The following is a 12,116-nucleotide window of genomic DNA, read 5'->3' on the forward strand; positions in this document are numbered from 1 at the left end:
GGCATTTTATTTAATTTTTCTGTTCTTTTATTATGTCTGTAGAACACTCACAAACCCGCCTTAATGGATTTGACTAGAACTCTTTTTACCCCTGTTGCTAGTGTTGCAAGACCGTTCCGTAATCGATCTGTATTGGACACCATGGCATTTGTATATGTTTGTGTGTGTGTGTGTGTTTGTGTGTGTGTGTTTGTGTCTGTGTTACTTATTTCCTTTTCAGGAGGTTGGTAACCCTACCTAGGACTCTAAAAATGTTTTTGGTGAACTATCCCTTTAATTGAAGTGCATATACATGAAAAATGTACTTAAGTAATATACCGAAATAAATTTACTTTGTTACATTTTACCACTGTTTCACTGAAGGTGCTGTGGGAGTGAGTGGGCAACTGTATTAGCATTAGCAGCATTAGCTGTGGTTCAGTAGAGAGTAGAGAGTACATATATGTTTGTTTAAACGTATGGTGTGGTCTGCAACTAAACCTATAGAAGAAAAATACTAATACATGAAAAGGGTACTAAAGTACATCAAACGAATTGCGTATCCTTTGTCATAACCACTGTTAACTGGAACATGGAGTGTGAGTGAGTTGGCAGCGTTAGCATTAGCATTAGCACAGCGAGGGCTTGTTCCTTTAAGGGTGGTGTCAGCGGCAGCAGCAGCGGGAGGAGGTGGAGGGGGAGGAGGAGTGAGGCTGTGTTCGCTCCCTGCTCCACAGCGAGGAGACTCCGAGAATAAACAATTCACACAGACCACACGCTCCTCCGCACCCTGCCGGAGCACCCAACACACGAGGCGGCTTCTTTTTTAATCGGACTAAAATCTTCATCGGTTTGTTTTAATTTTTTTTGCTCAAGCCTCCGCGGCTCCGCTTCCTGCCCAAAGTGTCAAGACGAGATGCCACCGCTTTCATTGGATTTGCCGCCTCCTGTCGAATAACAACGATGCGCCTCTCCGGCTGACTGAGGGGTGGACAGACGCAGGTACGAGACACACTCACGAATAAACACACACTGTCATTATTCAACACAATTATTACACATCCTAAAATGCTGCTGTGAGAAAGGGACACGGTGTGGTGTGTTTCATACACGGGGCGCGGTGTTGAGGACTGTACCAGATAAAAGCTTTTTGTCGTGTGTGTGTGTGTGTGTGTGTGTGTGTGTGTGTTTGTGTCGCGAGCAGAGATGCAAATGGATTCAGCGCTGAAAACGCTGCGTAAAGAAGAACTGGCGGATAAAACCTATCTGTGTGTGTGTTCGTGTGTATGTGTCTGTTACAGGCAACCTGGTTTAGTTCAGCCAGAACAGCCACTGCCTGTCCCCTGGCTACACCATGACCAGTGGATCAGGCCCGGAATAGATGGTGTATATATATATATATATATATATATATATATATATATATATATATATATTCTTCTAATATGTCAGTGTTCATGATTGAGTCCAATGAAAGCCTCCTGCTCATCTCCTACAGCGCCACTGTCACAGCCTGCTACTGAACATATGAACACTGGATGGACAGTGTCACCCCGCAGGCTCATTTAATAACAACACACACCACAGGGCTGTCCAGGTCATATGAGTCGCCGTCTCACGTTAGTACATTAAATGTAGTTCATCCTATTTTGAAGTAGTGTTAGCACCGCCAATAGGAGACACCTCTCAGTTGCACTATTCTGTAAATTACTACTGATGATTCCTGCCTCCCTTTCAAAAAAGAGCGTGGACGGGTTGTAGGAAAACCTCAAGGCCTTGGAAAGGACCTCAGTGCGGCTATATGTTGAGCTGGAGTCATGATTATGGTTGCAGGGGTGTTAAAATATATAGCTTTGTCCTGGATGCATTAGGGCTGTTTAATGAGAAATCTCGCCAGCTGCCAAGAAACATACTTCACTGTGAGCATTTCATTCTTAATTTTTTCTTTTTTGGGTTGGAGTTGATACTAAATGGGATTACTTTCTGAAAGAGTCTTAAGATTTGCCTGGCATATATTTGTATATTCCCTGTAGTGTCATTGTCTCAGTTTAAATTGCATAACCAATCAGGCGGGGACAGTATCTCTAAGCCCCGTGCATGTAGAGTAAATACAGCATAGGAGAAGATGGGTAAATGGTTACGGACGAACGCTGCTATAACAGGTCTATAACATTCTCGGTATCAAGGTAACATTTGGCCTTTGAATGCACTCCAAACAGCCATGGTATGGATCCGTGGCTAATGAACCCCATTAATGGTCATTCCGTTTTCCCTCGTTACTTAAAACCACAAACTCCTAAAAAAACAACTTGTGTGAAACAACCGGCTGGTCCCTTCAATCTTTTGGAACGACCCTATTTCAGTCTGTTGACCAAATTACAGCTGGTTAGAGTTGGTCACTTGCAGCCTGTCACGTCCCCCTGTGACACGTCGGATGTGTTTTGAGAGACTTGTTTTTCAGTAACTGCGAGAGAGGATTTCGAACGACACTTGTGTTGGTGTTCCATTTCCGTAAATGGCCCATTGCTTCATTGGTCTTTGGATGAGTGCGGAGGCAAAAGGTCAGGGGCTGAAGTTTGCTGCAAGTTACAGGAAGGAGGGCAGAGTGCATCTTCAGTTCATGTTCCAAAAGGGCAGTTTACAAAGGGAACTTCTGTAACTCAGAGTAACATGAAAGGCAATGTGCAGAAAAGTTAAACTTGGTTAAAGCCCTCTAAATACTGTCTGTGTCTGGGGGTCTGCCTTTTAGCCTCTCCTTTGTTGAACATTTAAGCTGCTTAATTATTTGACCTGAACTTACACAAGATGTTCAAGGTAGTTCAGCTTGTCCTCTGTTGCCATAGATAACTAAAACCTCTACATTTATAGCCCAACTTTAAAGTTGCACCTCAAAAGTACTTTTGTTTGAGACGTGTGGCCAACTGTGCAGTAACTCAAAGAGTTCTCCGTAGTGGATGTTGCTTGATTTGACTGAGCCATCTGCAATTGTCCAGGGAGCTGCTGTTGAGTGATGTGCAGTAGTCTCCAACAGAACCAGAGGACATTCAAATGGCCAAATGCAAATTATGTTGAGGCTGCTGAACAGTCACAAGACTGGACTCTGCACTCTTAGCTCTTATCCACTGGCTGCCTTTCATCACCACAAATCTTATCTGCCATCAAAACACCACTGCTGCTGTATGAAAGTGGCATGTTTTGGTGTGTAAGTGACTGTGCTCATGCACGTTTGCTCTGCATGTATTTTCTTTAGCAGATGTGTTTTATTTAGTTTTTCAAGTAATTTCTTACTCGAACTGCTCGTTGCTCATCGGCGACTTTACTTTCTCCTCTAAAAGATTTGATGTAATAGTATATTTGTATGCAGGATGATGCCACAGATACAGGAGTACATGCCCAGGCACTTACCTCCACTAACAGCCTCTCTAACTACTACCAGTGGGCCAGCTGAAAGCCCACTGTTTGTAAATCTTTCAGTCACAATAGCAAATGACGCACGGGCAGACACAAATTGAGGGTGGCATCCTGCTTTTTGATTGCTGAGATACTCTGCGAATCAACAAGCTAATGTGCAATCTACCAGAACAAGTGTCATGCATTTACTGCAGAGGTTTTGATTTATTATAGACCTGGGAGCTGCCCAGCACTTGTGTTGTTGGCCACTGAACATTGTTCAAGGGCACTTTGACAGTAGATGTTGAGGAAGAGAAGTGCATTTCTCATCCACTTACAGGCCCGCACTTTGTCGGCCCACTGAGGAATCCAACCAGAGACCTATTGGCCACTAGCTCATTTCTCTAATTGTTTGGCCTCTATAATATTTGTGTGGCGCAAGCATTAAGCCAAATCATTTGATTGTTCTCTTTACTGTTTGTTTACTCAGTAGACACTTGCTACTAATAACAATACTCGATGCTACAGCCGTGGAGATTTACGCCGCAACAATTGTGCTGTCAATTTTCATAGTCGGGAGTCAAACGTTCATCAGAAATTGTGACAAGCAAACGCCCAGTGCACGACTGGTGAATGTTGTACTTGATCAAAGTGTTTACGTATTAAATAATCAGTTTTTAACATCTGACAATTATGGGAATGTTAGCACCCCTTAGTATTGACTCTGCCTCCTCCTCCACACCTCTTATCTGTCAATGAATTTCACATACACCTGAATCACGCAGACTGATGCGTTAAAATGGAGTAGGAAATGCCTTTAATAAATGGATATGATGAATAAAATGTAAAGGCTTCAGCAATGTTGTTATATAGACATTAGAATTTACACGAGAGCTCATTCTGCCTGACCAATTTAGTCAGGCTGATACATAAAGGGCCCCATGGAAATCAGAAAGTGTTGGTAGTATATGTTCCCAGAATTTTCTTCCGCTAGAAACTTGACTGAAATAAACCACATCGCAAAACCACTGGAGTTTATTTTGGCTTTTTGAAATAAGATCCCCTGTGTGGGCAGTTTGAGATTATTCCCACTGTGTGCTGGGTTTTCGTGAGGGCCTCGGTTATAGCAGCACTATCTCATTCAGAGGCAATCACTCCTGCTCCTGTTGGGGCCTCTGTCATGAACAGAAGGCAGCCAAAGTCAATGGGACTCATTTTGATGACAAGGCAGGAACTGCTAAATGCGCCTTTACAGCCATTGCTCCTGGATGCGGGCTGGAATGACAAAATGTGAGGAAGAAAGATGGACACCTCCGCTGCAACCCAGAAAGCTGCACCAGCCTCTGCTCATCTGTTGAATGACTCTCCCACCTCCTTCTCCTACCCCCTTCACCCTCACCTCCACATCTCCACCCCTCCGCCTTAACGCTTCCCCTTGGCCTTGGCGCAATGACAGGCACCTCAATTATCTCCACCGATTGATCGCCGCTGATTGCAATTACTGTGAATTATTTAAACTTTAAACTGAAAGCTGCTTGCGAAGTGGGGAGAGGAGCCTGAAAGAGAAAGATATTACATGTTACCCACGTGAAGCATCGGCCTGTTTTCAAAACAACAGCTGTGAAAGCCTAATTGTGACAATCAATGAAGCAGAGCAGGGTAACAGCATCAAGCTACTTTGTGCTGAGGTAATGGAGCTACCAGCACAACACAGAATCTCTACTGTCCCTCTCCTCTGATTCGTTAAGGAGGGACTGAGGAGATGTAGCGTGGAGCAGCAGCCCTCCTGGGTGATGTGAGAGGAGCTGACTCTTCTCCTGGCCAGGCTGGTGTGGTCACAGCAGAGGAGCGGAGTGGAACTGACTACACCCCCCCCCCCCCCCCCCCCCCACACACACACACACTCTCTTGCTCCTGTAGCAGAGCTGCTGCCCCGGGCTGTAGAGGTGCAGTAGGACAGTTTCTCTTCCATTGTGGTGAGCGTGCTGCCAGGATGCTGCAGTCAGACGAAGGGGAAGGTCTCTGCTTTTTGCCACAAGCAGGTCAATGTCACAAGCGTGTCAGAGTGTGCAGGGTGCAAGGGGAACAAGGACAGATGCTCATGGATAGGAGGCATGCCCAGCCTGTGATCACATGTTAGAAAACGTCTGCCTTGTTTTCTTACAGTGAAATACCAATGGTAACGACGGCAGATACCTACCTGTATGTTTGGTGCTGCTGTTGGAATAATTTAGCTGCACCAGTCAGAGGCTGCTTGTAATTAAGTCTGTGATAATACAGTTGTTGATCCTAGGATCATAGTAAACATTGATTCACATGGGCTTGCTTCACAGCGCACTCAAACAAATCAGCCTCTGACAAGCATCAGATACGAGTACTGCACCTTGTCTACTAAGTGCTATTTGTGTTGTCTCCAAATGTATTATTGCATACCTCCCTAGCGTGGTCTAAGAAGCCTAAGGGTTGAAGGCTAGAACAGCGGGTCACAAAGTCCAGAGACTGAGGTCAGCTGATATTCAACTGTGTCTTATTTTAACCAGGTTATGTGGCAGGAGTGCAGGGGAGAAGCTGGGGCTAAGTGAAAATGCCACTCATTCCTGAAGAGTCCCTGGCCTCGTCAAGGTTAGTGGCTTGTCTTTGTAAGTTGAGGGATTGATGCATGAGCCTGTCTGGCGCTGAATTCAAAGTCCAAGGCTGTCACAGGCAGCGGCTCTCTCCCCCCTCCCTCCCTTCCTCCCTCCCTCCCTCCCTTTGCAGGCTATCACAGGGCCCCGTCCTTCCCAACTTCTTAGCAGCCTGTCCTTTTGGGAACCTTGAGCAGCCCAGGCAAGGACACAGCGTCTGGTGCAGTAAGCCTGTGCAGAGGGGGAGGCTTTTACGTAACGTTTAAACATGGGTGTATGACTTCCCTGACATGGAGCAGTGCGTTGCAGAGCTGCACAGATCACAGCACATGTCCCCTCAGCCCCCCTTGACAAGGTGGGGGCAGATAAATCCCTGCAACTTAATTATATCTCTCTCTTTTAAAAGCTTTCGTTTGAAATTAAATTTTCCCAGGCAATTAACTAAAGAGGAGTTTTCAGAATTTATGAATGAATGATGGATATATTGCACTGGACGACGTTGAAGAGAGGGGAGGGAGGAGGAGAGGCAGCAGGAGCGATGCATATGCAGTATATGCTTCGAGGATGTGTGCCTTAGATTTATTTCCATTGCTAAAAGGGTCAAGTTGGGGAAAATTCATGCATCATTAAACTTTGTACCTATGAGCTGCTCCTGTATGCCACCAGCTCAAGAACACGTGTGAGTCCAAAGTACACAATTTCACTGTCAATATTGGGGAAATTGTCTGTGCAATCTGTTGAACGCTCACATTCTTTCACACTCATGGGTTTTGCAGAATATGGGGAAAATGCACAAGTTAGGGTTTCCCCACTTCCTCATTCATTCAGACCCATATCTTATAGAAACTGGATATAACCTGCTGAATGATGTCACGTGCTGCACACCCCAAATCCTCTTTTAGCTTGAACTGTAATTGTGTAACTTTTGGCTTCTAGTGATGAGCTGAATTGTTGCTGGGCAACAAGGGACCTGTGCGGGTGGCCGTGGAGAGTCGGAGCTATGCGAGTTCAGTTAGATGTGCAGCACATTACCTGGGTTTTCCACTAGAAGAATATCGGTGAATCCTGACTGAAATACCTAATTGATTGCAAGTAATTCCAAGGTAGACGTTAGTATTTATTGGTCATTCAAAATACTATTTAATTAGTGCTTCTTCTAAGATGCATTATCACCCAGCCTTGTAATGGTGTGACACTCCAGATTTTACTCCTTTATTAATTTGTTAATTATTGTATATATGTCTCATTGCATTATCAATACATGTCTTTGAGCTAAACATGTTAAGTGGCACAGCTAAAAAAAATAAATAAAAATGAACGCACTCCCACACAGCAAGGGAAGGACTGAGGACATTTGGCGAAATCCCAGTCCCCCTCTTTGACTGAAAGTAGTCTCTTGAATTTCTGAAACATGCCGTCCTTTTGTGAAACTCCAGCCCACTTGTAAATCCATTAGTGAGGTGGCGTTATTCAGTACATCCTCACTAGAGCAGACTAAACAGACCGAAAGACTGTGGTTCAGAAGTGCAGCTTTCTCATAACTGTGTTAGAAGGCTCCCAGTAGCAGAGAGGCCATTTGAGAGAAGATGGAGAGCACTGGGCTGATGACTTGAGGCAGCCATATGACCTATTACTTAGGGAAAATGGACTGGTGACCAGAAGATCGCTGGCTCATACTCTGCTCACCCTCTGCCCTTGAGCAAAGGCAATTAACCTGGATTTCTCCAGTAAATATCCAGCTGTGGAAATGGAAAGAGAGATGTGCAAGAGTGATAATGGTGTAAGTGACTTTTAATAAAAGTGGAGATTAATACAGCTAATAGAATCATAGGTTGTGTTTTCAAGTTATCAAGGACCCAGGACTGCTGAACATGTAAAGGAGCATAAAGTCACTCCTCCTCCCTCTCATCTGTCTTTGTGCACTCTTCTACACACACCAACACACACACACACATTCACAGACATCTCCCTTTTCCGTTGGCATTAAGGCTAGAGCACGACCTTGACCTGATTGCTGAGGAGGCTTTTTAAGTAACTCTCCAGAAGGAGATCCAATCATGTGACACCCTTCACCCAGCCTCACCCCCTATGCTCTCCCCTGACCTTCTATGTCCACGAGGTTGAGAGGGTTGAGACGCTCACCACAGGCCTGCTTGCAGCTGCAGGGGCCGTCACTCAATTGGGCATTCACTCCAAGGTCAAAAAGGGTTGAGGTCATGTAAGAGCGAGCAGTGCAGCCCCAGTGATCCCTGCTCTTATCTGAGTCTGGGAATCGCTGGCCACAAGATTCCACCCTGCTTGACTGTAGTGACGAACTGAGTAGGTTTAGTCATCTCCTCTATTCCCAATCACTGATACCAGCATATGTCAGGGAAAGGTAGTTTCATGTCCAGAGTGATTCATGTCCAGAGTGAGCTGGCTGCTAAGATTTGTGCTATTGCAGTTGCCTTCACTCAATCCCTACAGCTGCCCCGCTGTGTAAAACCACACTGGCTCACTGTCTCTCTTAAGAGCAAGCTCCTGTCTCCTGCTTCAGAGTATTTTTATGCTATAACGTTAACATTTTTGCCCCCTGGATATGTTTACATTATGGCTGGGTAAATCAAGAACCCGGCCTACTTTGGTAAAACTGCATCGGGTAATGCTAGCCACACCAGTCATGGTACATTCGAGACACTAGTTTTGCTCTTAGTATATTTGGAGAACTACTCAAGTCAGAGGAAGGCCCTTCTTCCATCAGGTTCTTCCCGGCTATTTATAGTTTTTATGATAGAAAATGTTTCCAGCTGAGTTGTGAAACAAAGTGAGGTCTTTAAATCAGGGTGCTCTGATCTATATCTCAAATTCCAGGTTGTGCTTGTGGTAGCAACTTTGTTTTTTAATGTTACCTTCATATCTGAGAGGATGACCAAGTGTTATTTAGTACAGTTTTTTTTTTCAGCAAACCTCGCTCCTGTTTCAAGCTTGTACATCTTAAATATGATATATGATATCAAAATGCTATATGCAATATAACTTACTGTAATTTCTAAAGTGTCTATTTACTCTTTATACTCGGAGGTCAGATGCATAAAGTCTGTAGAAATAGTCTCTGTGAGAACAAAGCTGGGGATCCCCCAGAAATCACTTGATCTCCGCAGCAGGGTTAATACGTCACTTCCTGCCTCTGCCTGTTGCACCCGGCTGTTCCACCTCACACCTGAATAATGAGATGGATTTGTTCATGTTTTCAACACATATGTGCAGAAATCCTACGATGTGCATGTGAGAAAGGCAGACTCTGGGTAAACTCAACCAATTTTCCGGATTTTACCCGGAGGTCATATCTGAAAATGGCTTAAATTTGAGATTATAATAAGAAACTTAATCTGATGAAAACAAATGAAAGTTCCTCTATTTTCTGTTTTATTATAATATACTTCCAGACAGCACACAGAATATCATGCAACTATATGAACAAGCAAAAACTAATTTATACCCTTTTTTTCACAGATATATGTTCTCTCTCTTCTCTGTGTAGAGCTTTTCATCTCAATAAGTAGTTATTAGAACACAGGCCAAGACATATTATATTCCTCAGCTTTACTAATATCAACCCAACATGTGCTGTAGGGAAAAGGACATTACTTGTGCTTAAATTGCTACAGGCCACAATATTTCTGGATGGATAACTGACTGCTTTAGAAAGCGAGAAGAATGATCCAGATGTGCATATGTTTCCTTGTGTCTATTTACACAAAAAGTGTAAAGTGAGCAATTTTTACACTGTTCTTTTTTATTTTACTTTTGTACAAACTGGTTGTATTTGTTAAATACTTAGATTTTAGTGTAGTAGTTTGTATGATGCCCCAATGGGTATCAAACCCAGTAACGCCTCAAATGCTTATGTGATTATGTTTCAGACAGAACCTAAATTAAGTTGCTAAATTCACAACTTCAAATTCACAGGCATGACAGGGATAAGAGAACGTGCATAAGACAAACCTGTAAATTGTAATTTGGATGTGGATTAAAAATGTGAGATTTTCAGGCCACAGTCAGCAGACGAGCACTTCTATGTCACATAGGTTCAACTGTAGATATTTCAAAGAGCGCAGCACGACAGAAGTGCTGCTAACTCATATGCAGGTTAAGCGTTGTTGGGTTGCAAAAGGAAATTAGAGCTATAGCAAAGCATGTATAACATGTATGATTTTTTTTCCTTCGCACACCCTCACATATAGACACACAATACTGGAGCACAGAGGAGCTGTCTACGTGTATAACTGTGTGTACGTGTCTGGTGCTGGTCCTGGCACAAGTGCCAGACGAATTTGGTTTATTCTCTCTAAAGCCTGAAACATGCTTCTGCGTTTTCACGGGCCCGTAAGCGCAAGAGCCCTTCCGGGTCCCTTACGTGCTTATGTATCCCTCCTAAGGTGCTGACGGGTGGTGACCCCCTTTTCTAAAATTAATGGCAAAGCTCCGCAAGCTCACTCAGCCCGCAAGGCTGTGATTGGTCTGCTCTACATCCCTTCTGGAGCTGCATTTCCGGTTTCATGCCCCATAATACCGGCAGAAATCACGGAAGTTTTAGAAGAACGAATATGGACCAAATAGAAGAGCACGTGGCAGAAGATATCCGATAGTATGATCACTTGTAAAACCTGTCACTGACTGGCGGATTTGTCCGCCAGAAAAAGGAGCTACGAGGAGCCGCAGTGGCTATGTAAATAAACAATCGACGAAGAAGAAAGAAGGCGTCTCTAAGGTCGTCTCGACCAAAAGCATTACTCCGCCTAGTGTTCTGGCGCGGAATTGCTTTGTAAGACGCGCAACGGTTGGGGAAGCATGAATGAAAACGAGTCTTGCGCCACAGCGGCGTGAAAAGACGCAGACGCAGTCGCAGAAGCATGTTTCAGGCTTAAGCCACCTTCCCCTCTATTCAGCATTACCTTGGTGCTTATGAAGAGGCAGGGCTTGACCTACATCTACCCCATAACTGGAACTAGAACCTCCACCGCCCATTCCGAATAAAGATGTTTTCTCCCATCTTCTTTTTCTTAATTGCCATGTTCTCTCTGCTTGTATTTGCTGGACTTTACTTTTAAAAGTGAGATACACTTGTGCACTGGGTCACCATTAGCACACACAGGCTTAGTAAGCACCATGCTGGTTACAGTTTAGAGCCAGGTAAACCCTACTCTGTTTTTTAAAGAGGAGTGTCAAGCTGGCTGATGCAAATGAGCAGACACCCAAACACATGCAGTTGCTAGCATCTGGCTGGACTTATGTTCTTGTATGGGCAAACACAGGGGGTGTAACATAAGTCATGCTAGCTATCTGAAAGCCTCGTATAGTAAGAGGTTTGTATAACCATCATTTTATAGTTAACTTACACAAGTCATTCTGTGGTATTAGAAAGGTTATAGAATGTCTAAAATAATTTGTATTCACACTGAGTGGGTTACTACTGCTATAAAGTGCTAAAGCACAGTATAGCTGAAGTAAAATTGTTTAGTAAGTCTCTATAAAGCCGAATAGTTTTTAACAGGTAATAATTAAATGTCACACACAAATATAGCTCTTGAACAGAAGCTATACAAAGGTTGCTAAGCCACACAAAGGCACCATAATTGACAAGTGATGATTTTTGGCTGCCACATTAATATTTAAATGAGCAGTCAAAGGTATGCTTTGATTAGGCCAAACAGGAATCCACCACTGATACAAAGGGTGTCACAGAATAAACGATCAGTTTAGTAAATGAATGAAACTCTCAGCTGCTGTCAGAGGAAACGTGCCCATTGAGGAGAGCCACGGTTAATGTGCGGAGGGATTACAAAAGCAATGCATGAGTGAGCGCAGCTTAATGAGGGAAGGGTTTGCATGAGAGCACCGTGTGTGATCTGAGATATATCATGAGTTGTCCTAACCCACACAGAGGAACTCAAAGGGACCGGTGTCATGCTACCAGGCATTAGAGCAGCTCCCGGCTCAGCGAGCCCCGTAATACCTCCCCTTGCCAAGTAAGGCTCATCATTTTTCAGTCTGGATGACATGTGATACCTTCATGGGTGTTGAAGGACTGCAAAAAGGAGTGTGTATGTCTGTGTTTAAATAAGGCAGAGGAACCCATTTAGC

At 44.0% G+C, this 12,116-nt stretch overlaps 1 protein-coding gene across 4 annotated transcripts in view; it reads left to right on the forward strand.

Moving 5' to 3' along the window:
• Positions 1-700: 700 nt before the first annotated feature.
• Positions 701-12,116, forward strand: part of nrip1b (nuclear receptor interacting protein 1b) — a 35,002-nt gene continuing 23,586 nt past the window's right edge. For 2 of the 4 annotated variants that reach the window (XM_062405543.1, XM_062405542.1), the window contains exons 1-2: positions 701-981; positions 5,910-5,991. The gene's annotated coding sequence lies outside the window, so the exon portion shown is untranslated. The remainder of the gene's footprint in view (positions 982-5,909; positions 5,992-12,116) is intronic. The other 2 variants (XM_062405544.1, XM_062405541.1) reach the window with 1 other exon arrangement.

Source organism: Platichthys flesus, chromosome 15 (genome assembly GCF_949316205.1).
Source record: "Platichthys flesus chromosome 15, fPlaFle2.1, whole genome shotgun sequence".
Classification (NCBI taxonomy): Eukaryota; Metazoa; Chordata; class Actinopteri; order Pleuronectiformes; family Pleuronectidae; genus Platichthys; species Platichthys flesus.